The 25526-nt window shown below is 43.1% G+C and overlaps 2 long non-coding RNA genes across 3 annotated transcripts; both read left to right on the forward strand.

The window, feature by feature from the left end:
- Positions 1 to 25526, forward strand: LOC139035021 (uncharacterized). Of its 2 annotated transcripts, none has more exons than XR_011487541.1 (3): positions 1 to 345; positions 5750 to 5871; positions 25428 to 25526. It is a non-coding gene; the product is annotated as an uncharacterized lncRNA (long non-coding RNA). The 2 variants fall into 2 exon arrangements; XR_011487542.1 differs by having other exon boundaries at positions 3 to 345; positions 5753 to 5871.
- Positions 6319 to 6664, forward strand: LOC139035022 (uncharacterized). The gene is made up of 2 exons (XR_011487543.1): positions 6319 to 6420; positions 6557 to 6664. It is a non-coding gene; the product is annotated as an uncharacterized lncRNA (long non-coding RNA).

Raw genomic sequence — 25526 nt, forward strand, 5'->3', positions numbered from 1 at the left:
GCATGAAGGGCCAAGGAAGGCCGTGGAAGAAAGGATTACTGGAAAAAGAGGCATCCTGATGAGTCAGACCACAAACTTGTCTCAGCACCTCCCATTTTCTAGTGGCAGCTCCATTTGCCCCAGGGACCTTTGGAATATTCCCTGGCTTCTCCCGCTGCTTCTTCTTACGGGATAAGGGTAGACCTGATCCAGAATGCGGCTCTGGCACTGAGGAGCAGTGAGCTCAGTGCCCTTCACCACGGGTACCAGCAGCAGAACATCAGGGAACCCACGGAGACCAGAGAAGGAGAGGAGGAGCATGGAGGATGTCACATGGGAGTTGGAAGGACTTGTTGATGAGCACAGGTAAGCCTTCCCGGGGTTCCCAGAATAGGACCAGAGAGCCAGCTATAGCACTATTAGCGTTAGTCTATTTATTTCCTATGCTCTCTTGTTCTGATGGAAGAAACAATAATCCAGGAGTCAGGACCTCTGCTTTTTCCTACTTAGGTGACCACTGGCATTTAGTGATCTCTCTGATCCTCACTTTTCTCTTTCGTAAAACAGGACTCTGATAGTTGCCTAATCCCTTTCCAAGAATATTGAGTTTCATGTGATGTAAAGTACTTGAAGGGCTTCCCTGATGGTCCAGTGGTTAAGAATATGCCTGCCAGTGCAGGAGATGTGGGTTCGATCCCTGGTCTGGGAAGATTCCACATGCTGCAGGGCAACTGAATCCACTGACCCTGCACACCACAACTACTAAGCCTGCTTTCTAGAGCCCACTAGCTGCAACTACTGAAGCCACACGCTCTAGAGCCTGTGCTCCACAACAAGGGAAGCCACCACAATGAGAGACTCATGCCCCACACCTGGAGAGTAGCCCCTGCTCACTGCAACTACGGAAAGCCTGTCCCAGCAACCAAGGCCAAGCACAGCCATAAAAAACAAAAACAAAAACAAAAAACTTGAAAGTGTTTTGCTAACTATAAACAAAAGTAAGGTATTAAGCAGAAGACAGTCAACCCCCAAGGTTTATGGCCCGAGAGAGAAGGGTGTAGACTAAGATGAGAGTGGCACCTAGGAACCCAAAGTTAGAGATTTTACATTTGTGCTAAAGGAACAAAGAAATCCTATGAGATAGCTAACACCAGCTGCTCGGCAGAGGAGCTGAGTGTGAATGGTGCCCCCTGGAACTGTGTGACATAGAGCTTAGGTTCTTCGGGCCTCCACATCTCCTTGTGTTGCGTTAAAACTTGATTGTGTGTTTGAATCACCTGCACTAGACTGGACTTTATTTGACTGTCAGCAGAGGTACTTTTTTGGGGGGAAGAAGCTAAGGAAGAATTATAAACAATGGGCAAAATCTCTGAGTGGACATGCCTATCTACATATTATCCTGGGTGGTGGCTGAAAAAAGCTTAACCCAAGATCTCGCAGAGCCACATGTCACATCCTGTCTGGAAGAGGGCATTCCCAGGCAGGCAGGAGGCTCTCTCAGCATTCCATAGTCATGGCCATTATGTCATAGTCTCGGGTTCTTTGATAGACAGGTAACATACAGAGAAGTACAGGTTATGGCATGCAGTGCTCCAACAGGCTCTGGGCCACACAAACCAAAGTAGTGACTTGAATGGTAGAAAACCTTCTGTAAGAAGTTAAAGTGGCCTTGGTTATGTTAGAAATCATTGTTAGCCTCACCAGTGGATCCTATCACAATGGAAAATTTGGGTGTTCTTTCAGGTTAGGAAGGGTGTCCTTTCCTTGGGAAGGAATACTGCAGAATGCTGTGCTAATCACATTTGGACAAAAAGTATTGCAGATATTTCCGTGTTCCACACAGAAAGCCTCAGCAGTGAAACCAGAAAATGCAGTCTTGGCAGGAACTGCTGGGGTTCCTGGAAACCCATTCAGTGCAGACACCTGGGGCCAGATCCTTGGAGCAAAACAGGTATTCCCTTCTTATCCTGGCTGGTGACAGCTGCTTTGTGGTCCACTGCCCAGTGTCTACATGGTTCAGTTGTCAATCAAACAACCTTCAATCAGTCGTCAAGCTCTAAATTTCTATGAGTCTGTCATCAGATTCTCCATTTGTAACTAAGTATCCAAAGGTCTATTCCTGACTCTATGGAAGTTATAGGGTCTCTTCTTCCCATCCCCCATTCTCCCAAGAGCTTATCTGTTTGAAAAACCAGTGAATAAAACTAAAGAGCATTCACATCTACTTAACATCTTCTGTTAAAGCCTTGCAAGCAAATTACTTTTCCAGATAACTGAAACTTACTTCATTAAGTGCCAAGGATTTATTTGAATTTGTTTTGATGGAAATCTTTTCAAAATGTATTATACAGCTCTCTATTTTCTTTTCTTTTCTTTTTTTTTTGAAAATTAAGACTGGGGAGATTTATTAATCTTTTCAGGAACTCTGATACAAAGCACAGTAAAAGGCCACAGACCGGTAAATAAGCATCATGGTTTTTGGTTCTTTCGTAACTGCTTCTACGGCCATAACAGCAGAACACCCTTTTACATCACTTTGAACGGAGGAGTACAAATGGCAAATAAAAAGCTTTAGTCACGTCTCTGATTTAAAAGTTTAATAAAGCTTTAAGTGTTTGCTGGTTTAAATATTGCCTATCTAAAAAAAAATACTTAAAAAAATTTTAACATGAGATTTATAGAGAAAGTGACTTGGTTTTGAAGGCAGTGCAGTTGGTTCCTATGCCATAAGAAACTTACCCTCCAGATTTATGAATCAGTAAAGAAACAGGTTGTATTATAGGCCCAAGTCACATAAATTTATGTTATTAGCATTATCTTTAAATTTATAATATAAACAAAACTGTATATATACATTGGCTTTGTTTTCCAAAATAATAGGCAACTCATTAGCCAAAGACACTACAGTCTACAAAACAAAAAGGCACATCTGTATAGATTCATGCTCTTGTTCCCTCTATGATTGGGTTAGGTAATCTGCATTTTGACCAAATAATAAGTACAGTGTATTCTGTTATTTTCATTCTATTTTTCACTTTTGTCTTCAGCAGCAAATTCTGGCATTTAAGACATGACATTAAAGAGTTTAAGAACAGTGGGTGTTATTTACAATTTTCCTAAATGTAAAAACTAGAAGATGGTCAAAGAGGCTTAAAAATCTGTATCACCACATACCCCCATATGTGTATAAATTCACTGCCTTAAAAAGTCTTGAATTCTACCTCTATTTTCTTAAAGTTATGGTACTGAACATGATGTAGTCTTTATTTTTTTAACAGAAAAAGTTTTTTTTTTTTTTTGAAACAAGTCTTTATTGAGTAACTTTTAACATCAAAAAAATAAAACTCTTGTAGTTCTCTTTACAGCAAATATATCATATCAGTGCTTTGGCTATCTTAAAAGCCCTTTACCATAAAATATTTGGTTTTAAAGTTTACTCAAATAGAATGTATAATCCCTATGACTCCCCTACATATACATAACAAGAGTGCAGTAAAATTAGTAAATACTAAACTGTATTGATAATTTATCATTCTCAGTTTGTGGTTTTTAGAAACAGTACAAGGACCTAATACATGTCGATTCATTGGCTTATTAGTTGCAGTGTACAGTGCAACAAAATACAAAATACATACTTGGTGAACATCCGTTTTATCTACAAGACAGCAGCTGAAGATTAGGTTTCAATACTGACATTTAACTATCCTACAAGCAATTAGCATTACCTCAGAAATATAGCCTTTCTTTAAGTTACTATTCATTTGCAACCAATTGTTCAACAGATGTTTTGTACGTAACTAGTATTGATTAGACATTCCTAATTCCTGGGAATACAATGCACTGTACATAAATCCTGTCCTCTAAGAGCTTCCAGGAGATGGAGGAGACAGAGAAGTTAACAAGCAGTTGCCATACAGTGAGCTACTACCCTGGTGGGGTCCAGGGAGTGGAGGTCAGGAAAGGCTTCCAAAGGCCCTTGCAAGTGGAAACTGAAGTACCAGCAAAACTTAGTTGAAGCAGGAATGAAGAACTGAAGGGCATCTTTCAAGAAGCTGCTACTGCGGTTAAGTCGCTTCAGTTGTGTCCGACTCTGTGCGACCCTATGGACAGCAGCTCACCAGGCTCCTCTGTCCATGGGATTCTCCAGGCAAGAATACTGGAGTGGGTTGCCATTTCCTTCTCCAATGCATGCATGCATGCTAAGTTGCTTCAGTTGGGTCCGACTCTGTGCAACCCTATGGACAGCAGCCCACCAGGCTCCTCTGTCCACGGGATTCTCCAGGCAAGAATACTGGAGTGGGTTGCCATTTCCTTCTCCATCATTCAAGAAGAGAGAAATGCAAAAGCAAATGCCAGATGTACTATGAAGTTTGAGGGAAAACGCAGAGAAGACCGAGGGGGTGGGGGGTGGGGCACACAGTATGGGGGATGTGCTGTGATGAAACCACAGGGCATCTAGTGCAAAGAAGGCTAGAGTCTGGAGACATTAACGGAACCAGGACACCAAGAGCTTCCTATGTCTTTGGATACCAATTGGATCTTCATCTTCTTTTCAGTCTGTGAACAACACAATTTGACTTATCAGCAAACAAATGTTAATTGGCCACCTACCAAATGCCAGGTGTTGATAATAATAATTGCTAACCATGAGTGCTTACTATATGCCAGACATGTCTCTAAGCACTTTTGAAGGTTGCCTTTTTTAATCCTTAGGAAATGGGCATTACCCCCAGGGGATTTCCCTGGTGGCACAGTGGATAAAAATTCACCTGCCAATGCAGGGAACCCAAGTTTGATCCCTGGTCTGGAGAGATTCCGCATGCCAAGGGACAGCTAAGCCTGTGCACCACACCTACTGACCCTGCATGCCTGGAGCCCGTGCTTTGCAACAGGGGAAGCCACCACCACAACGAGAAGTCTGCGCACGGCAATAGCCCCCACTCACCACAGCTAAAGAAAGCCTGTGCAAAGCAATGAAGACCCAGAGGAGCCAAAAATAAAATAAATAAATAGTTTAAAAAATACTTTGCCCATTCTACGGATGAGGAAATTAAGATTCCAAGAACTTAGGCAGCTTGTTCATAGCTACCCTGCTCATCTGGCCCACGCCATAGCAGGTGCCACAGATAATGAAGACATATCTAGGCAGATTTTTGTAAAAGTGCATGGCATTTTTTTAACGATCTCCACCATCATTTCTGGCTTACTCTACGGATCAAAGCAGTCCCAAAGACCCTCCCAAGTACAGGGGACTTTGACCTCACCACTAGATGGGAGGAGAACCAATGTCACATTGTCAGAAGAGCATAGGGGTAGGAGATATTTTGGCTCCCATGTTTGGAAAATGCAGTCTGCCTGGGGGTACCTTGGGAAAAGGTCCACAGATGGAAGGGCTTGACCCACTGCCTAGCTGGGCCCATCATGCAGTGCACAAACTATAGAAATCCATGCAGCAACTTTGGGTCCATCAGTTTTGTTTTGGGAGACCCTGGCCTGGGTGAATCACTGAGGGAGGGAGGGTTTTGTGAATCTCCATACTGAACCACCTGGGATCATTTTTACCTTACGTTGCCAAGGTCTTATCAGCAGGACTGGTGTAGCTAGGTGCACAGGTAGAAATACCCAATGATGTGAAGGTCTCCAGTCTATCAAGCAGTGGGGGAAGCTGCAAGTGAGGGGCAGCTATGGAGAGGTGGGGGCAGACAGTGGGCAGTAGTTGTAGTGTTCGTCCCTGAGAGTTGATGATACCTGAGTCACTACCTCTCCCCAGCAGGTTGTATTTCATTAATTACGAACATAGCAGTCACCCTTCGAGAGCCTATTTGGGAAGGAGTATCCTGGAAAAGACTGGAATTGCTGGCAGTACAATGGATGGAGGTTCAATGTATCCAGGTAAGCATTGTGTCAGTTGCTGATTTCTAGCCAAGATAAAATAGCAAGAAATTGTAAATACATACACATACACACCCCTCAGGACTCACTGGATGGCTGAATCTGTTTTATTGTAGCGAGTGGTCAGAGAAGTGAAATAGTGTAACAGAAGCTCAGATAGGTAAATTGCAGAGGCTCCTAAACATCAGGCTAGTATCTTCTTACTTAGACCAGTCATTTCCAAACAGTTTTGATCATATAATCCAATAATATGACATTTTTTTTTGAGCACCCCTTGTTGAAATGAATACGCATCACGGATATACTAATAAATGGTGTACATTATACAACCTTTCCAAGAAGAGAATTAAGGCAGAGGCCAGATAATTATTAAAGATAATCCTAATTATCTTTATTTTAAAATTTTTTTTCTAATTAATTTTTTTCTGTATCCCAACAGATGAGCACACACACTTAATGTTAGAGGCCACTAGCTCAGACAATGGGAAAGCTTTGAAGGATCTTGATCCTAGAAGAGACAAGGTCAAGGTGGCATAGGTGGAAATCTAGGTTGGTGGTACTTATTATCTGTAGACCTCGGCGGGCCCTAGCCCCTTCTGTGGTTTTGTTACCAAAGAGAATCTATTATTCAAGAGTGAACTCACCTGGCTCCCTCCTGGCTTTCCCCATCTCTCTCCTTTCCCAGATCTTCAGGGTTGGAATGCTCATTGCATTGTTCCAGCCACTAAACAAACTGCCTGGAGATCTGTAGACCTGCAACATATCAAATAAACTCATGTCTCATTCTGTCAAAGTTTTTTCCTTGATCCAGCCTGAAAAGATACCTAGTCTGTCTTCCTTTGCTACCAGGTGCTACAATTTCTCTCATCACCAAAATCTTGATAGCTCCGTTTCTCTGGCGGCTTGTGTTGGAACCTTGTGAATCACCCGGTGGGCCAATACTGCTGTTCTGCGTAGGCGAATGTCTGATAATATTGTGTAATATGAGTTCAGCAGTGTGAATACGCACAGCTGTCGAATGTTAATTCTCTCGGCAGGCTTTAAACACAAGCACCAGTCAGTCCTAAAGTCATGCTTTGGGATGTCTGGTCCTCCTGTTTGTCAATAACCCCAAGGCTGGAGGTTAGTTGGAGTCCATGGGCTTACACTTTCCAACCAGTCATGGAAAGCCTGTCTGCCTACCCTCTTTCATTACTGCTACCTTTTGGAGGATGTGGTTATTTATTCATTCATTTTTAGTGGCTGATGTTGGGAACCCAGGTTTAACTGGATTTTCAGGATCTCTTGGGGAGGTGGGCTTAAGGTGGGTGGCAATGAATAAGCCATAGCCTTGCTGTGGTTCTGGGACCAGACTAGGGGGAGGCAAGTGAGGTGCCCAGGGTGCTGAACTTTAGAAGGTATCAGTCTTGGCATCACCCACGTGCAGGGCTGGCACCTGAGACAGATGCCTCTTCAAATCTTGCCTTGCTCTTGGGGTCCCTTTCCTCTCCAGACTGACTGTTGTTGTTCATTGTTCAGTGACTAAGTCATGTCTAACTCTTTGAGACCCCATGGATTGCAGGATGCCAGGCTTCTCTGTCCTTTACCATCCCCTGGAGCTTGCTCAAACTCATGTCCATCAAGTTGGTTATGCCATCCAACCATCTCGTCCTCTGTCGCCCCCCTCTCCTTCTCCCTTCAATCTTTCCCAGCATCAGGGTCTTTTCCAATGAGTCAGCTCTTTGCCTCGGGTGGCCAAAGTACTGGAGCTTCGACTAGACTGACTTAGTGTGCAGGATAGAGCTGTTGAGATGTGAGGCGATGGATAATTTTTTTTTGCCAGGGTTTAAGCTGAATCCCATCTGGTCTAAGTATACACCAGACTCTGAGGTTTTAGTCCAGAGGGGCTGAGCCCAGATGGGGTTGGGAATGTAGCCCATGGTGATTCAGAGTTTTGAAAGTCTCTAAGGCTAGGAAAAATGAAATTGCAGAGATTGGGGGAGGAGAAATAATTCATGTCTCTTGCATACACACGTCATTGTGGCCCGTGGTAAGTGGCTGGTGGCAGTTCCTTTGCTTGTGGGGAGCATTTGAGTCATTCACCTGCATCCTGCTGGCTTAAGGAGCCCTGGCCTTTTAAGCTCTGACCAGTGGGCCATCTGTTACTGAGTTAAAAATATTACTTCTGCAAATTGGCTGCTCTCTCTGCTCGGTTTCTAGCACATTGGCACCAATAGTTTGAGTGTGATTCCGTTTGCTCTTTCAATCCTTCCAGGTCCTTCAGTAAAGAATAGCATCTCATGAAATCTTTCCAGCTCACACACTTCTAACCTTTGAGTCAACTTTGATGGTTGGTCAAAGGGTATCAAAATGGCTCCAAATGCACAGATTAAGCAGCTCTCCACTATCTGAATAGTTAAAGTATCCAAGAAAAGGACGAAAATGGAAGCAAAGATTGTCTTTTTTGCCTTGTTTCTTTCTTTTGAAATGGCGACAAGCTGGAAACAATCTAAATACCCAAAACAAGGAGCTGGCTAAGTCAATTACGGTGCAGAAACTTGAGGGAATGCTATACAGCAATTAAAATAAGTAAGAAAATGACCTATGAAAATATCTTTATAACATTACACTTAAATCCAGAATACAGAACTGTGTGTTCACTGTATGAAATATGTGAGTGCATGAACAGAAGAAACATGCATGCATAAAATTGTTTGCAAGGGTGTGGTGACTTTTTTTTTTCTCATTTAAACATGCTTTTAACAATGTTATCTATATAATAATATTGGTGTCCAAAAAATTTCTAAGTACTTTGGAAAAAAAGGAAGACAATCTGATGAAGACAAGAGATTGGTATCATTCAGTGAATGTCCAGACCCCAGTGTGACAGGCTGGAGTATGGGCTCTGACTTCTTCTTTTTTTAATTCTTTTTGTTTATTTAATAAATTTATTTGGCTGCACCAGGTCTTAGTTGAGGCATAAGGGGTCTTAGTTTCCTGACCAGGGATTGAACCCAGGTCCCCTGCATTGGGAGCATGGAGTTTTAGCCACTGGACCACCAGGGAAGTTCTTGGGCTCGGGCTTCTAACTGGGTTGAGATCCGACTTTGCCACTTTGTCAAAACATGACCTTGAGCATATTCTTATCTCCCTGTTAAATAGAGATAAGAATGATGTCTGTTTCATAGGCTATTACAAGTTGCTGTGAGTTGGTGTATGTAGAGTGCTTAGAAAAATTCCTGGCCCAGAGTGAACACTCAGCAAATATTAGCTCTCCTGATTATACTGTGGATGCAAGAAACATCAGCCTGGGCAGAAGGCTTAAGTCAGAGGAATTTCTCTGGCTTGACCACAACCCATTCTCATAGGTCTTCTCTGACTTTTTTCCAGGACGATTCATGAGTATTTAGAAAGAGAGGGGGGTCCTTGCTGCCTCAGCTGGCTAGCAAAATGGAAGCCTCCCCACTGCCCCTGGCTAGCATTCTTGCTGAGTCCTGCTGCCCGCCGTGGAGAGGCTGGTTATCCCTTCCAGGGACAGGGAGGCACCCGCTGCTGAAGCTGCAGGGCTGGCAGTCAGGGTGGCAGCTCCTGCAGATGCCACAGCTGGGGCCATCTCCTGTGGACGCCCTGAGTCACAGGCTGGCTGCCCCTGCTAGTCCCCGCTGTGCGCCGCCACCTTGTCCTGGGGAGAGTGTGGCTCTCACTTTTCACGTGTGTGCAGCCCACTCAGCCTCAGCCCGCGGGGACGGGGACAGGTCTGAGCGACATCACGGCTACTCTTCGCCCTGCCCCTCCTTCCACCGCTGAGTCAGTGATGAGCCACAGCCTGTGTGTGGCTGCCTCTCCCCTCGTTCCCAGGAGGCCCCACCTGTCTTCTCGCCAGCCACCTCTCTCTTCTCGGCAGGACAAGCCCAGACCTGGCCATATCCTCACGGGAGGACAGTTCTGCTCCGGCTGGGACCCCATGCAGCATGAAACCGGACTGGCATCCAACCTGGAGAAAACATCTGGATGCGGGAATGAGAAACAGATGCCCAGACAGACCAAGGGCAGGGATGCTCAGTGTGGGAGGCGAGTGACTGAGCCTGCTGCTGACTGGACACGAAGGGTGAGGAGAGGAGGAAGAACGAGAGGCAGCTGCTGAAAAGGAACGAGGGAGGTCCCCAGCAGATGCTAAAAAAAAACCCTCAAGTTCATTTGCACACATCAGCTTCAATCTCCCCAGAGTACCTTCCTCAATCCTTACCTCTCCACACACCCCCTGATTCTTTTCTGGCTTCTAATCTTCACAAAAGAAGAGTGTTTGAGGTTGGGGGAGGGCAGGGGCTGTTCACTAGTGTGACTGTCTTACAGACCTTGTTCTAGAGACAGACCTATGATTCAAGTAATGCCTTCTTTCCCCTTCACCAGAGTGGGATTAGAAATGGGGACAAGTTTCCTTACTCAAGGGGAGGGGGTGTGTTTGAGGAAAACGGGATGTTGTGAAATGGGAAGAAGAGACAACAGTAAAAAGCCCTGGTGGAAATAAAGTGCTCCAGCAGTCCTGTATCCATTAAAGTAATAACATCGTTGCATGGCAGGTTTATCACTCCCTTACAGATCCTCAGCGTGGGAGCTGTGGCTCTTTTTAAAAATGAGAACGGGGTTGCGAGCTGCTGCTCCGGTGTGGAAGGGCAGGTCTCCCTGTCTCTCCCCTTCAATGATCCTCTCTCACCACCACCCCCAGCCTTGGACTTCTCCCAGCCTCTAGGACCATCACTAAAATTCATTTCACTCTTTAATTAGATTTCATGGAGTAAGGGATTGGGAGGGGTGCTGGGAAAGGCATTCATATGACCTCTTTCTGTAGAGAGGGGTAATGCTGTTGATAGGGGAGGTGGGACAATGGTTGCCATGGAGACATATTCCCAGACATACAGAACACACACTCATTTAAATGCCTTTTTTTTTTTTTTCCAGCAGGGGAAGGATCCGGTGCCCTATTTTTAGTGTCAGATTTCAGCAAAACAATTCACTTTCATTTCATCACACACACACTGCTGGGTTTTAAAGTAGGTCACATTTTCTAACCATATCAAGAGCTCAGATCTGTCTTGCTCAAGTAGTGCAAGGTTCCACAGAAGATTTTACTGATTGAGACGGAGATCTCAGACTTGCCTCAGTACAGTTTCCTTTCATCTCTATTTGACAGGCATTAGAATAGCAGAATGAAGAGCTGTAGGTAAATTTACATTTTAAAGACTAATACAAAATGCCTAAGAAGTGATGATGGTAAGGGGAGGCATAGAAATTAAAAACGACAAACTGGGCTGTTATTCTGTTATCAGATTATCACTGATTATTATAAAAAATATTCCTTGAGTGCCAATCTACACAGTCCATTGAGGAAGAAATAAGTCCTGACTGGTAGCTGTCCAATTTAAATCTTTACTCTTTATTCCAGCTTGACAGGGTATGCTAGAATATGTGAATCCAGAGTTTGGGGTTTTATTTCTGCTCCATGCCAAATTGCAGTTTTTAAGTGTTTTTGTCTGCATTTCTTGCTTCGTGCTCTTTGCCAAATTTCACAGCTACTTGGTGACCAGAATACCCTTATTGACTGGCATGAGCACTGGACACTCCCCAGCAGAATTAGCCTGAAGCAAGGTTGTGAATTGGCCCAGAATTTCCAGTGGCCCTAAACTCACCCACTTCCCCAGATGGTGACAGTGCCTCCTCTTCCTCGGGTTTGGTTCTTTCCGAGGTGGCAATAAATCTAGAGTAATTTAGGAAGGATTATCCTCTTTCCTTGAAACTCGTTTTATATCAAGTCCTTTTGTTTCTAATGGGGAGGTTATTTTTACACTGGCAGAGAATGCTGGCTTCCCTTTCATAGCACAGAGTGGGAAACTGCCTCTGTGTAGAATCAAAGGGTACCCTGTGGTCCACCGTCTTAAAAATATAATAGCCTGATAGTAAAAGGAAGACTGAAATGAAATCATTATGATAGAATACTAACAGTGTTATCCCAAGTAGAGAGAAATCAGTTAACTAATTTTCTCCTTTCTAACTTTTTGTATTTTCTAAACTTCGTTGAGCGTACACTGCCTTATTAATCAGGAAGTAATTAAAAATTGATAAACTCAGACGGACACTGGCTTCAGGACCCCAGGCTATGCAGTCAGCTATGCCAGGACCCAGTCTTGCCCACCAGTGGGCCCGCAGCCTCTGCACCACATAAAGCCTGGCAGCCGACAGTGCCAGGGGCCAGCCCCACCCACCAGCATGCTCACAGCAGTCAGTCCTGCCAGCATAGCACGGCACATGCACCCTACATACGGGGCACCCCTAAAGCATATAGTTCTGGTGACCAGAAGGGAGTGTGCTACTAGACCCCACAGAACATCTACCTTAAGCCACTTCTCTAAGATTCAGGGCTTCCCAGGTGGCTCAGTGGTAAAGAATCCACCTGCCAATGCAGGAGATGCAAGAGACACAGGTTTGATCCCTGGTTGGGAAGATCCTCTGGGGTAGGAATTGGCAACCCACTCCAGTATTCTTGCCTGGGAGATCCCATGGAGAGAGGAGCCTGTCCATGGGAGCCAGTCCATCGGGTGGCAAAGAGTCAGACACAGTTGAGCACACATACACACAGATGCAGCAAGATCAGAAAATGTAACCAACCTACATTATACAACAAATAAACATGGATTATTAGGCAAAGGGAGGTGACGAGGGAGTATGCTCCAAATGAAAGAATAAGATAAACCTCCAGAAACAGAACTAAGTAAAATAGAAATAAGCAATCTACCTGATAAAGAGTTCAAGGCAATGATCATAAGGATGGTAAGTGAACTGGGGAGAAGAATGAATGAACACTGTGAGAAGCTTATCAAAGAGAAAATATAAAGAAGAACCAAACAAACAGAAGAATACAATAACTGAAATGAAAAATACACTAACAGGAATCAATGGTAGATTAGATGAAACACAGGAAAGGATCAACAAGCTGATCTGGAAGACAGACTAATGGAAGTCATCCAAGCTAAACTGAAAAAAAAAAAAAGAAAGAATTTTTAAAAATGAGGATGATTTAAAAGACTAGTGGGACAACATCAAGCATACTAACATTCACATTTTAGGTGTCCTAGAAGAAGAGAGAGAGAAAGAGGAAGAGAACTTATTTAAAGGAATAATAAGTGAAAACTTCACTAACCTGAGAAAGGAAACAGACATCTAGGTCCAATAAGTACACAATTCCAAACAAGATGAACCCAAAGAGGTCTCCCCAAGACACACTGTAATTAAAATAGCAAAAATGAAAGATAAAGCGAGAATCTTTCAAAGCAGCTAGTTACGTACAAGGGAACTCCCATAAGGCTGTCACTTTACTCCTCAGCAGAAACTTCTCAGGCCAGAGGGAGTGAAACGATATATTCAAAGAGATGAAAGAAAAAGGTACAACCAAGAATACTCTAGCATTCAAGCAAGAATACTAGAGTGGGTTGCCATTTCCTTTTCCAGGGTATCTCCCTGACCCAGGGGTTGAACCTGCCTCTCTTTCATCTCCTGCAAGGCAGGTGGATTCTTTACCACTGTCATTTAGTAAATACTAAATGCCAAACATTTTGTGTGTGTATATACATATATATATATATAGTAATATATATACATTATAAAATTATTATGCCCATTATACATGTATGTATGCACATATATGTATATGTGTATATATAATCATATCTGTACAAGTAGTTTTATTTCTTAATCTATATTCTATAGTTAAGAAAACTGAGATTCTGTAATGTAATTTCCCTAAAGTCACAGAGGTATTAAGTAACTGGAGTAGGGGATATTTGAACCCAGATTTGTGCAAAGCATTTGGCAGCTCCCTGGGGCTGTGGGGTTGAATCAGGGTATTGGACATCTGATTCAGTCTCTCAGTTAAGGGAGACTTATATATTGTCTAATATACTTGTTAGACAATATATATTATATATATATAATAAACATATAAGACAACTTATATATTGTCTAATATAGATATCCTATTGTCAAACACATAAAACTCTAACTCTATTCAATGAAAACTAGGAGTTTTGACTACCTAGCAAAATGTATTTTTCTGCTTTGTAGATTGCAGGTAGGCTCCATCACTCTTCATAGGAAAAGGTCCTATCCTATAGGTTGTTCTTGTTGTTTAGTTTCTAAGTCATGTCCCATTCTTTCACGATCCCATGGACTCTAGCCTGCCAGGTTCTTCTGTCCATGGGATTTCCCAGGCAATAATACTGGAGTGGGTTGCCATTTCCCAGCTTATTCTTGGTAATGGCTGCTTTGTTTATGAAGACAGCCTCAGGTGGTCTGAAGCATGCTGCAACTAAGACGTGGCACAGCCAAATAAATAAACAAATAAATATTAAGAAAGATTTATCCTAAAAGATGATCCTGTGAAAGTGTTGCACTCAATATGCCAGCAAATTTGGAAAACTCAGGATTGGCCGTGGGACTGGAAAAGGTCAGTTTTCATTCCAATCCCAAAGAAAGACAATGCCAAAGAATGCTCAAACTACCGCACAATTGCACTCATCTCACATGCTAGTAAACTAATGCTTAAAATTCTCCAAGCCAGGCTTCAACAGTATGTGAACTGTGAAACTTCCAGATGTTCAAGCTGGATTTCGAAAAGGCAGAGGAACCAGAGATCAAATTGTCAACATCTGCTGGATCATCAAAAAAGCTAGAGAGTTCCAGAAAAACATCTACCTCTGCTTTATTGACTATGCCAAAGCCTTTGACTGTGTGGATCACAATAAACTGAAAAATTCTGAAAGAGATGGGAATACCAGATCACCTGACCTGCCTCTTGAGAAATCTGCATGCAGGTCAGGAAGCAACAGTTAGAACTAGACATGGAACAATAGACTGGTTCCAAATAGGAAAAAAAAGTACGACAAGGCTCTATATTGTTACCATGCTTATTTAACTTATATGCAGAGTACATCATGAGAAACGTTGGGGTGGATGAAGCACAAGCTGGAATCAACATTGCCAGGAGAAATATCAATAACCTCAGATATGCAGATGACACCACCCTTATGCTAGAAAGCAGAGAAGAACTAAAGAGCCTCTTGATGAAAGTGAAAGAGAAGAGTGAAAAACTTAACTTAAAGCTCAACATTCAGAAAACTAAGGTCATGGCATCCAGTCCCATCACTTAATGGCAAATAGATGGAGAAACAGTGGAAACAGTGAAAGACTATTTTGGGGGGCTCCAAAATCACTGCAAATGGTGACTGAAGCCATGAAATTAAAAGACGCTTACTCCTTGGAAGAAAAGTTATGACCAACCTAGACAGCATATTAAAAAGCAGAGACATTACTTTGCCAATAAAGGTCTGTCTAGTAAAGGCTATGGTCTTTCCAGTAGTCATGTATGGATGTGAGAGTTGGACTATAAAGGAAGCTGAGTGCTGAAGAATTGATGCTTTTGAACTGTGGTGTTGGAAAAGACTCTTGAGAGTCCTGTGGACAGCAAGGAGATCCAACCAGTCCATCCTAAAGGGAATAAGTCCTAAATCTTCATTGGAAGGACTGATGCTGAAGCTGAAACTCCAATACTTTGGCCACCTGATGTGAAGAGCTGACTCATTGGAAAAGACCCTGATGCTGGGAAAGATTGAAGGCGGGAGGAGAAGGTGACAACAGAGGATGAGATGGTTGGATGGCATCACCGACCAAATGGACATGAGTTTGAGTAAACTCTGGGAGTTGGTGATGGACAGGGAGGCCTGGCGTGCTGCAGTCCATGGGGTCGCAGAGAGTCGGACACGACTGAGCGACTGAACTGAACTGAACTGAGGAAAGGGAACAAAAGAAAGGAAAAGAAAAAACATCTCTCTGCCAGACAATAGGTGATAGCTTGGCTGTGTTAAAAAAAAAAAGTGTTGCTGTCTTTCCAAAATTTACTATTTCAGATAGCCTCAACTAAATATCATTAAACCAGGGGAGGGATGGAAAGAGGACAAAGGTCTACAATTCAAAGATCTAAGTCTTCAGGTTTAAAGGCTAATTTTAGACGAGACCTTTGGTTGTTACTTGTGCATGGAACTGATAGAAGGCACGCGAAAGAGATGCCTATTGAGTTTTTGAGGGAATTACATGGCCAAAGTCACCATGAGCCTAACCTGCAAAAGCCTGTGACTGTTCAATGCCTAAAGCAAAACTTGTGTTTCCAAATCTGCATCAGCAGGGAGCAGACTCTGAAAGCTGAGCAGCCCTCAAAAGGCATACTCGCTGTTTGCTGCCCCAGCCATGGCCATGGAAGGTAACGGACACAAAAGAACCTCTCAAAGGACAGTTGGCTGACCTCTTCTGTTTCAGAAGACAGTCTCCTCTATTTTTGCTCAGCAGGATTTGATCAATGTTTTAGACTGTGACTTCTGAGGGTTTCCCATTTTCTGAATGGCAGTTTTAATTACAGTTTTCCTATTCTTACTCCAATACTGTATATGTAATGTGACAGGGGCAGATAAGTAGCCTTTTAGTTTGTTGTTTGCAAGATCCTGTAACATCACATCTGGACTCAAACAGGGAGACTACATATCACCCAAAATCTTGATTCTGAGCTGGAGACAATCTCAAGATAAAATTTGAGTGCACCTTCTTTTGAGGACAGAGTGCATCCTATGAGGAGGAAGAAGGGTACAAGTTTACTTTTAGGAGGTCAAAGGGGTAAATTATGGTAGAAACTGTTTAATTGTCCCAAAACATTAGTCTTCTTCAACGTTATAGCATTAGAACCCTTAATATTTAGCCAGGAGAGATGATCTCTTCTCTTTGTCTTTTTCTACCTTCTTTCTCCTGGCTGGAATGGGGATGAAGGGCTGGAGCTAAAGCAGCCATTTTGGATCATGAGATCATTTGGGAACTGGAGATTATGCCAGGCAGAAAATTAAGGAAAAAGAACCCAAGTCCCTGCTACTGTGTAGCACTTTACAATCTATGAACCACTTATCCAGCTTTATATGAAAGAGAAATAAATTTCTATGTTGTTTAAGCCACTGTTTTTCTTTGTTTGTTTGGGATCAGGAGAGAAGAGTAAAGATAGTTCAGCCTCCTTCTCTGAAACCTAACTAGTACATGAGAAATTACTTTCTTGAGTTATCCCAATTTCCCCAAAACAAGCATATTTTAGAGGCTGAAGACCAAAAAGATTTAGAGAAGCTATGAATTGAAGTAAATATGATACCACCTTTCCCTATGATACATAAGTTAGAGGAAGGCCCCATGCTCAGGGTGTTCACATTCTGTTATACTACAGTTTATATCATCATCAGTATGTCTAGGAGACAGGAATACAGGTATCCCTTGGTCTCAAAAGTTTGCTTCACAACAGTTAACTTTAAGAAAGACCTACATTAGTACCTGTTTTCCCTAACCAAAAGAACTCTGAAGAGAAGTTTTGCTTTACTGAACAATTATTTTACAGTGAGCTGTTTTAGAAGCAGTGTGCACCTGTAGGAATAAGAATGCCACTGCCAAGCTCCTTCCAGGGGATCTACACTCAGTATCAGACCACCATGGATGTAAACTGTGAGCATCTGTGCTGTATCTCGATTTATTTTGTGCATCTATTAGCAAGATGTGTCATAAAGTAATTGCTTTTTGCTTCACATCACCTTGACTTAGGAAAGGATTCTAGGAATTCTCTACTTTTGGATAGTTGGGGACAAGAGTACCTATCCCTCCGTATTGAGACACTGGAGCTTCAGAAATTAAATTCATTTACTTCTCTGAGTTTTGGCCAAGGAGCTTGTCTGCAAAGCCCCCTTTTTAGATAATTGTCTGCCAAGTTGGTTTAGGAAAAATTGCCCAACTGGCAAAGAATATCTGTGGCTCTGGAAAATGACTCACCTATTCCAAACTGCTTAAAAAGTAAATCCATTCTTAATATCCCAACAACTGTTTAAATTTTGTTCCATCTAGTTTGGTATAAATCTATTTTTACTTAACTCCTAATATTCTCATTGACTTCAGTTTTTATTTGGAAATTTTAATATTTGATTTCTTCCAAATGATATCTTATTAGTTCGATGCTGTTGCAGCTTGCCTCTGATGCCCATCATTATTTAATCACTTCAGTATAGCATTGATTCAATGACTTTGCTCTTGGTTACCTAAATATTACTAGTTTCCTTCCATTTCCTCTCTTGTACAATGATAGTGCTTGTTTATAAAACTTCTTTGAAATTACTAAGGGGAAAGAGCTACATCAAGATAAAGTGCTGTGTTGTTTTTCCCTTGGAAATATGCCTGGACTCAAATTTGAACTTGGGGTATAAATTGTAAAAGACTCTGCCAAGAGTTCTCTGGTTCTGATAGGCAGTGCTAGATGAGTCTCTGCTTCCAAGCCAGGTCATTATGCAACTTGAGGGAGAGACGGGAAAGGAGAGTCAGGCAGGAGAAGGACAGGTTTTTTTTTTTATTCTATCATGAAGTAAAGGAAGCTGAATTCCATATTCCCTTCTCTCCCTCCTTTCCTCCCCCCTCTTTTCCTTCCTTTTTTCCTTCTTTCTAACATTTCTAATTTTTTCCCTCCCACAACCTCCCCTCCCTTCCTGCTTTCCTTCCACCCACAAATACTTAGTGAATCCAGTGGCAGCTAATCTTCAGAGATGCTACCCACAATGAACTTGGAGAGGTCATATGCAGGCACTCAGGACCACAGACTTAGCTCAACTCCAAGCCAGTAGCCAGCCTCACATGTCAGTCATGTCTCTGAGATGACACCAGCCCCATATGCCACTTGACTGTAAGCATGAAAGATTTCCACTAAAGAACCACCCAGCTGATCCCAGTCAACCCATGGGATAGTGGGATTTTAATGAACTGTTGTTTAAAGCCACTATGTTTTAGGATGGTTTATGGTGCATCACAGATCATTAAAATGAGCATTTATTTACTATGAGCCAGGTGCTGTTTTAGAATCTGGAGGTAAACAAAACAAAAATCTGTTTCCTTATGAACCCACATACTAATGGGAGAGATAGGCAATGAAAAAGATAAATATGTGAATAATAATGAATCCGGTAAGAGAAAATAAATAATGATAGAAAAAGGGAGTATGAAGTGTGGGAGGATGGGAAAAGTTTGATTAGGGTTGCTAAGGAAGGCTCACTGAGAAAATGATTTCTGAGTCATGAACTAAGAGCAGAGCAGGTGTAGCTGGGGCAGAGTGCAAATGGCTGGTGATGAGGTTGAAGAGGGTGGGGGTACACAAACTTGCGGGAGAGACATGATGGCATCTTGGATCTAGGTGGTGGCCACAGCAAATGGTGAGGAAGAGGTTGAATTCTGGCTTATTTTGAAACTATCAGTGATGATGGACTGAATTTGGGTTGGGAGAGAAAGAGAGGCATCAAGCATGATAGCAAGCTCTCAGCCACTGGAAAATGAAGACACTATTAATTGAGATGGAGGATACTATAGAAGGAGCTGTCTTGGGGAGAATATTTTGTGTTTATTAATTTCCTAATTTGTGCCCTTCCTCCCTCCCTTCCTTCCTTTTTTCCTTCCTGTTGAAGTGGGATGTCTCACTACCTATTTTGAGATGCAAATTGTGTGCCGAGTCAGCAGACAGAGCACCTCATTCTATGTATTGGCAATAGCAGGAAGCCCAAAAGGAGAAGCCAGTCTTACTCCTCTAAATCTGTAGCCACCATTTGATGTCTAAGGATCTCAATAGTGTAAATAAGTATCCAGTCCAGTCTGGGCCTCTCTCAGTATGCTCTCTGGGCAGAGACATGCTGGTGGCTGAGTGAAGTTTGGCCAACATGGATCCTGTTTACAATCTGGAAACTCAAAGTCCTTTCCTCTAGTACCAACCTCAGGTCCTTTGATGGCCTGCCTTGTCTTGCAAAAGCATCTTTCTGAGGGCTAGCCCATTCAACCAGAGCTATGCTCAGTGATGGATATTTTTGGCCAAACTGCCAGGACAGTTCAGAAAACTCTGGCGTTCCCTCCTTCTGTTGCTTCCCCAAGGAATAGTAGGCATCTCACGGACACCCAGCAGCAGAGATTTGGACTAAGGGGTGATATTGCCACAAGCTGACTTAGAAACTTGGCAGAGGAAAAGTTGAATCAGTGGTTGAGTCTCTCCAAAGGAAGGTAAGAATTTCAGGTCCCAGTGGTGCTAATGGTAAAAAACTTGCCTGCCAATGAAGGTTAGATGCAAGACATGCCAGTTTGATCCCTGGGTCAGGAAGATCCTCTGGAGAAAGGAATGGCAACCCACTCCAGTATTCTTGCCTGGAAAATCCCATGGACAGAGGAGCCTGGCAGGCTACAGTTCATAGGGTTGCACAGAGTTGGACACGACTGAAGTGACTCAGCACAGGTAGCAATTCCAGAATCAGTCAAGCCTGGAAAATAGTGGTAGTATCTGAGCTGCTCCAGATCCTCCAGTGTATGCTGAGTGTGCTCAGTCATGAGGACCTTACACCCTAGCTGGTTTCAGGGTTATAGGGTTCTAGTCCTGGATATATTGCTAAATGTATAACAACTGGCTCCCCCAGGGAGTGCGGGTTGGGAGGAAGCATTGATTAATAGAGTCTGTCCATTTTTAAGGTATAAGCACTCTCACCATGATTGATTTCAAGCTAGCAATGTGGACATCACTGAAGGCTGAGTTGGTAATCCATAGCGGCCCACCATTATGTACAAAATTTCCCCCATACAACAACAATAGATGTAAATAACCTTCAGAACATAGATAAGAGTAAAATGTGAGAAAATAATTAGTAGGTGATGAGTTTCAAGGGTTTATTGTCTGTTTTTAATATAATTATTTAATTAAAAGTTTACATAATTTAATATTTAATAATGATTATATTTAACAACTAGCTTGAACCATTTCTGAAAAATTTACCATCAATTCTTGCAAGCCATTATGAGTGACTTCCAGAATTCCACGGGTTTATAGCTCTTGCCAGCCAACTCTTTTGTACACACACACACACACACACACACACACACACACACACACACCCCTGGTGTCAAGCTGGCCAAATACAGTGAGTTTAGGGCTGGTGCCAGCCTTTGTCACCTAGTGGATCATCTGACTTGCTGGGGATCTGACCACCTGGTAAAGCTTTCTATCAAGGACTAGGAAGGCCAGTTGCTCTCCTGCCTCCTGGGAATTTTATTGCCCAGACCCTGAGTCATGCCACCATGAGATAACTCAGGGAGGCTCAGGGAGCAGGGACTTGAACTTTAATCCTTTCCCTCCCAGGAGGCATTGAACTCTCAGGCAAACAGGTCGTCTACTTCCAGAAGGCCTAAAACTGCATATGAAAGACTGGGGAAGGTTTTCACCAGGAAGGAGTGAAAGAAGGGGGAGGGGGAAAAAGAATCAACCTACTAAAGCTTCTTTCCAAAGGATTTCCCTGGTGGCTCAGATGGTAAAGAATCTGGCTGCAATGAGGAAGACCCAGGTCCAATCCCTGGGTTGGGAAGATTCCCCTGGAGAAAGAAATGACAACCCACTCCAGTACTCTTGCCTGGAGAATTCCATGGACAGAGGAGCCTGGCGGGCTACAGTCTATAGTGTTGCAAAGAGTCGGACACAACTGAGCGACCAACACACACGAAAGTTCTCCTAGGACAAAGGGCCTACTTGTCCTACATTTACGCAACTAAGATGGTGAGTGACTTGTCACTGAGCAAGGAGTATCTGCTTCAGGATGATTCAATAGGTCCAACACTCCTACGTTATGTAAGCAACTGCAGGAAGCTACCTAGAGGTTCTTCAGAGAAGAAAGACCCTCTTTAATGCAATTTTCGGTCCTTGGCTATAGAGAGAAGCAACTCCTGGTGCAGAAAAGCAAAGCACAAGTTTAATCTATGGTGTCTCCCTGTGGGGAAGCCTCTGGTCTCCCTTCCCCTGTCTTTTTGTCTTCTCCCCTCCACCACTTCCTTCTTTCTCTAAACATTTACTTAATACCTTCCTCAAAGCATGCTACTAGGAATGCCAAGAGGAGGAAGAGGACAATCCATTCTGTTCCCCTTCAGTTCTTTCTTGACAAATCTGCCTGAGTGCTCTTTTAAAAATGCAAATCAAAAGGTAACCCAACTCTTTTGATTTACATTTCTATTCCACTTCCTTATCTTCTTTTTCTCTTCTTGTCTTTGGGAATTATTTATTGGCTGGCTTCCTTTCTTCAATAAAAAGTCTGAAAGAGGTAGGTAGCCAGTTTGGAGGATGCACGCTGGAGAAGCAGTGAGCTAAGGGGCATGACCTGTGAGGTAAGACATTGACTACATAGAGATAGTTTGGGATGGTGGGAGCAAGTGTACCACTGTTGAAGAAGGAAGGCACAAATATGGCAAGGGAGAAACAAAAATAAACCTCACAGTGTTGGATTGAAACTGGAGCTTATCCGTGTATACTACGGTTTAGAGACATACATAGATGGAGAGCTGAATGAAAAGAGATGTAAATGTGTGTATACATGTCCATACATTTGTTTTCTAGCTCTGTCCAGTGAAAGAACCTGGGATGACTGACACTGCAAGAAGCAACAAGTACACTTAGTGCTCATAACAGTGTTACTCAACACCACTCCTTGTAGGAACCTTGGTTTCCTTGGACAAATGGCTGATTCCAGGGTTGGGGCTGGAAAAGAACAAGATTGACCTGGACCATCTTGTACCACAATAGAAGGAATTTCTATAAGAATGATGAGCACATGTTGAAACAACACAGAAACAATCTTGAAGGGGCTTCTGTTGATCAAATCTGGGACAGTTTGAGGGTCAAAATGAATATGATAATCCACTGAATAAAGCAGAAGCTATGAGTCTGTAGATACAGTCATGTGTATGTATGTTAGTCCCTCAATCATGTCTGACTATTTGTGACCCCATGGACTGTAGCCCGCCAGGCTCTTCTGTCCATGGGATTTCCCAGGCAAGAATACTGGAGTGGGTTGCCATTTCCTTCTCCAGGGGATCTTCCCAACGAGGGATCAAACCCAGGGCTCCAGCATTCTTTACCATCTGAGCCATCAGGGAATCCCCAGATAGTCATGGACATTAACAAATAAAAGTGAAGAAAGTTCTTACAGTAAAAAGTCAACCAATAAATGTAGAAGGAATAGTGGCATTAGAAATACACCATTTGGCAATCATCAGTGTTAACAATTTAGGTAAGAAACAACAATGGATGGTGGTGAGTAGGGGTAACAGTCTGGTGAGGAGATGGCCCAAGGTGCATCCCACATCTCCTGGGCATTCCTGAATCAGTGTGGGTAGCAGTGCCAGGCAAGGTTCCCTCAGAACTGCACCTTCAGGGCTGACCTGACTGTACACCTTTCCCTGTCTCCTGGGCTTTGCTTCTTTCCTTATTGCTTATGACCTTTCTAAATAACAAGCTTGAACTAAATTTTATGAAAAGATTTTAAAAAATGGTTCCTTGGAGTTAAGCATCATATTGTAATCTTTTAATAAAGCAATGATAAAACAATAGCTAAACATTATTTCTCATGTGTTCTCCCATTTAATGCTTACAATAATTCCAGGGAGGACTACTCTCATCCATACTCTACGCGTGAGGACACTTGGGCCCAAAGACATGAAATAATAACTTAGTGAGAATAAAAAGAGCTGGCTTTTAAATGCTGATAATGTGACTCAAGAAGTAGGAGTGAGAGATGTGCCTTAGGTCCTCAAAGATGAAGTTTAAGAAACTAAGATTGCCACTGACCTGCCAAAGGAACTCATGCCCACATAGTTATGGGCACTTGTTTCCCACCCACATTCATGTCTTCAACTGTAAGCTTTCTCTTGCCCCTGGTTAGAATGCCTATGATGGCCTAAACTAGGGGAGTGACTGGAAACAGATTATGGTGAGGGGCCAGCAGGAAAAGTCAGTCCAGGTGCAGGCAAATAAGGCATGTATTAGTCTGTAGGGAGTTTAAAAATAATAATAAAACCAACTAAAAGCCATCTGGTTTGTATTATCACCATGCACCATGGCAATTCTAAATAATGTCATTGACAAAATGCTCCTCCCAGCCAAGGGCTGACTCTTACCCTCCACCACCTTGGAATGCCACTGGTTGGATGAGATTCATCTTCTTTTTTTAAAATTTTTATTTATTTATTTTGAGATTCATCTTCTTTGATAGTAAACGTTATCCAGTTTTGATGTCCCAGAATCTGTAGTGCCTTGGTATAATAGATGCTCAATAAACCTTACCACCAAAAAAAAAAAGTAACCTTGAAGTCAGATATGTATGTGGCCCTTTAAAACTAGGCTGATGTTCCCCCAAAGACTTGCCTGGGTGTCACCTATCACAAAGGCTACTTGAGGCAACACAGGCCCACTCAGTTAAAACACAGGAAAATTGAGGCAATCACCCAAGATCTGCAGGCGAAGCTGGAGCTCTGCCCGAATGATACAGACAGCTGCCTTAATTTTTCACTCTGCGCTGGCAGTGCTTATCAGGCACACCACCAAGTGATTTTATTCATATATTTTATTTCCCTTCTTTGGAAAACCAGTGAAAATCACCTCATAATTCAGACTATTAAAGGATCCATTAGTTCTAGTTGGGGTTTAGGGTCCTAAGGGAAGCTAAGTGCTTAAGAAAACCCTCCTCCTGCTGCACAGACACCCTCCAAACTCTCAAATTACCAAACCAGCTCATAATTGGGACCAGCTGGCAGGATGAGAGAAGAGGCCCCTTGCACCAAGCCAGGAATCATGTTACAAATTTCATCCCTAGAAAGGAGTTCATGTTGTTCCCTTAAGGGTTAAGATGTGGGAGGTCAGAGGAATAGAGCTTAGGAGCTGGAACTGAAGTTGGCCAAACAGATCCTGGAAGCAAAGGGTACTCAGAGTAGCAACTATAACTCCTCCATTTGTCTGGGACAAAGCATGTATGAAATAACTTAGTTGACTCTGCAGGGCTATAGCATCAGCTGAATTTCACTTTGTTTTTCCAGAATTGATGTAATTGATATGTTAACTACCCAATAGCTTTCCTTTTCCCTTATGCCCACTCAGCTTGGAAGCACAGACCTTGCCATCTGCAAACCAGGAATGGGGAGGAATTGAAATGAGTGATGACTATGACACCTGGTATCTCCTAATCTCAAGTATTTCTCGAGATCTGCTTTTGCCTGCTTTCTCGATAGGCTACCAGCGCCTGGGCTCTACGCCCCTCACCTCCCTCCAGCCCGAGCCAGAGCTACAGCTCTGCTTCCGGCAGCAGCTCACGAGGGCTGTCCTTCCAGCATTGGCCCTGGGTCCTCCAGCCTGAACTAGGAATCTGGAGGAAATGAATCAAGCCCTCGGAGGGGGAGCACGCTTTTCAGCAGAGTCCAGGGGCAGCCGTGGCTGCTAGCGGCTGGTGGCCGCAGTGATGACGGCAGTCTCCCAGCCGAGTGGTTTCCAGTGGTGTGCCCTTGGCTGTCCTCTCTGGTGCCAACCTCTTTTGGTTCTTGCCTGTTGGCTGAGTTAGGTTCTCCAGGTTTCCTGTTGATTCCGCTAACGACTTGATGGCTTTCCAGTGTTTTTTTTTTCTACTTAACAGAGTCAATTTCTGGTGTCAGAAACCAAGAACCCTGACTGGTACAGCATCTGTCCCCGCTCAAGACTTAAAGAGACTGACGCCAGCACTCAAGAGGGAAAA

Source organism: Odocoileus virginianus, chromosome 5 (assembly GCF_023699985.2).
Source record: "Odocoileus virginianus isolate 20LAN1187 ecotype Illinois chromosome 5, Ovbor_1.2, whole genome shotgun sequence".
Lineage (NCBI taxonomy): Eukaryota > Metazoa > Chordata > Mammalia > Artiodactyla > Cervidae > Odocoileus > Odocoileus virginianus.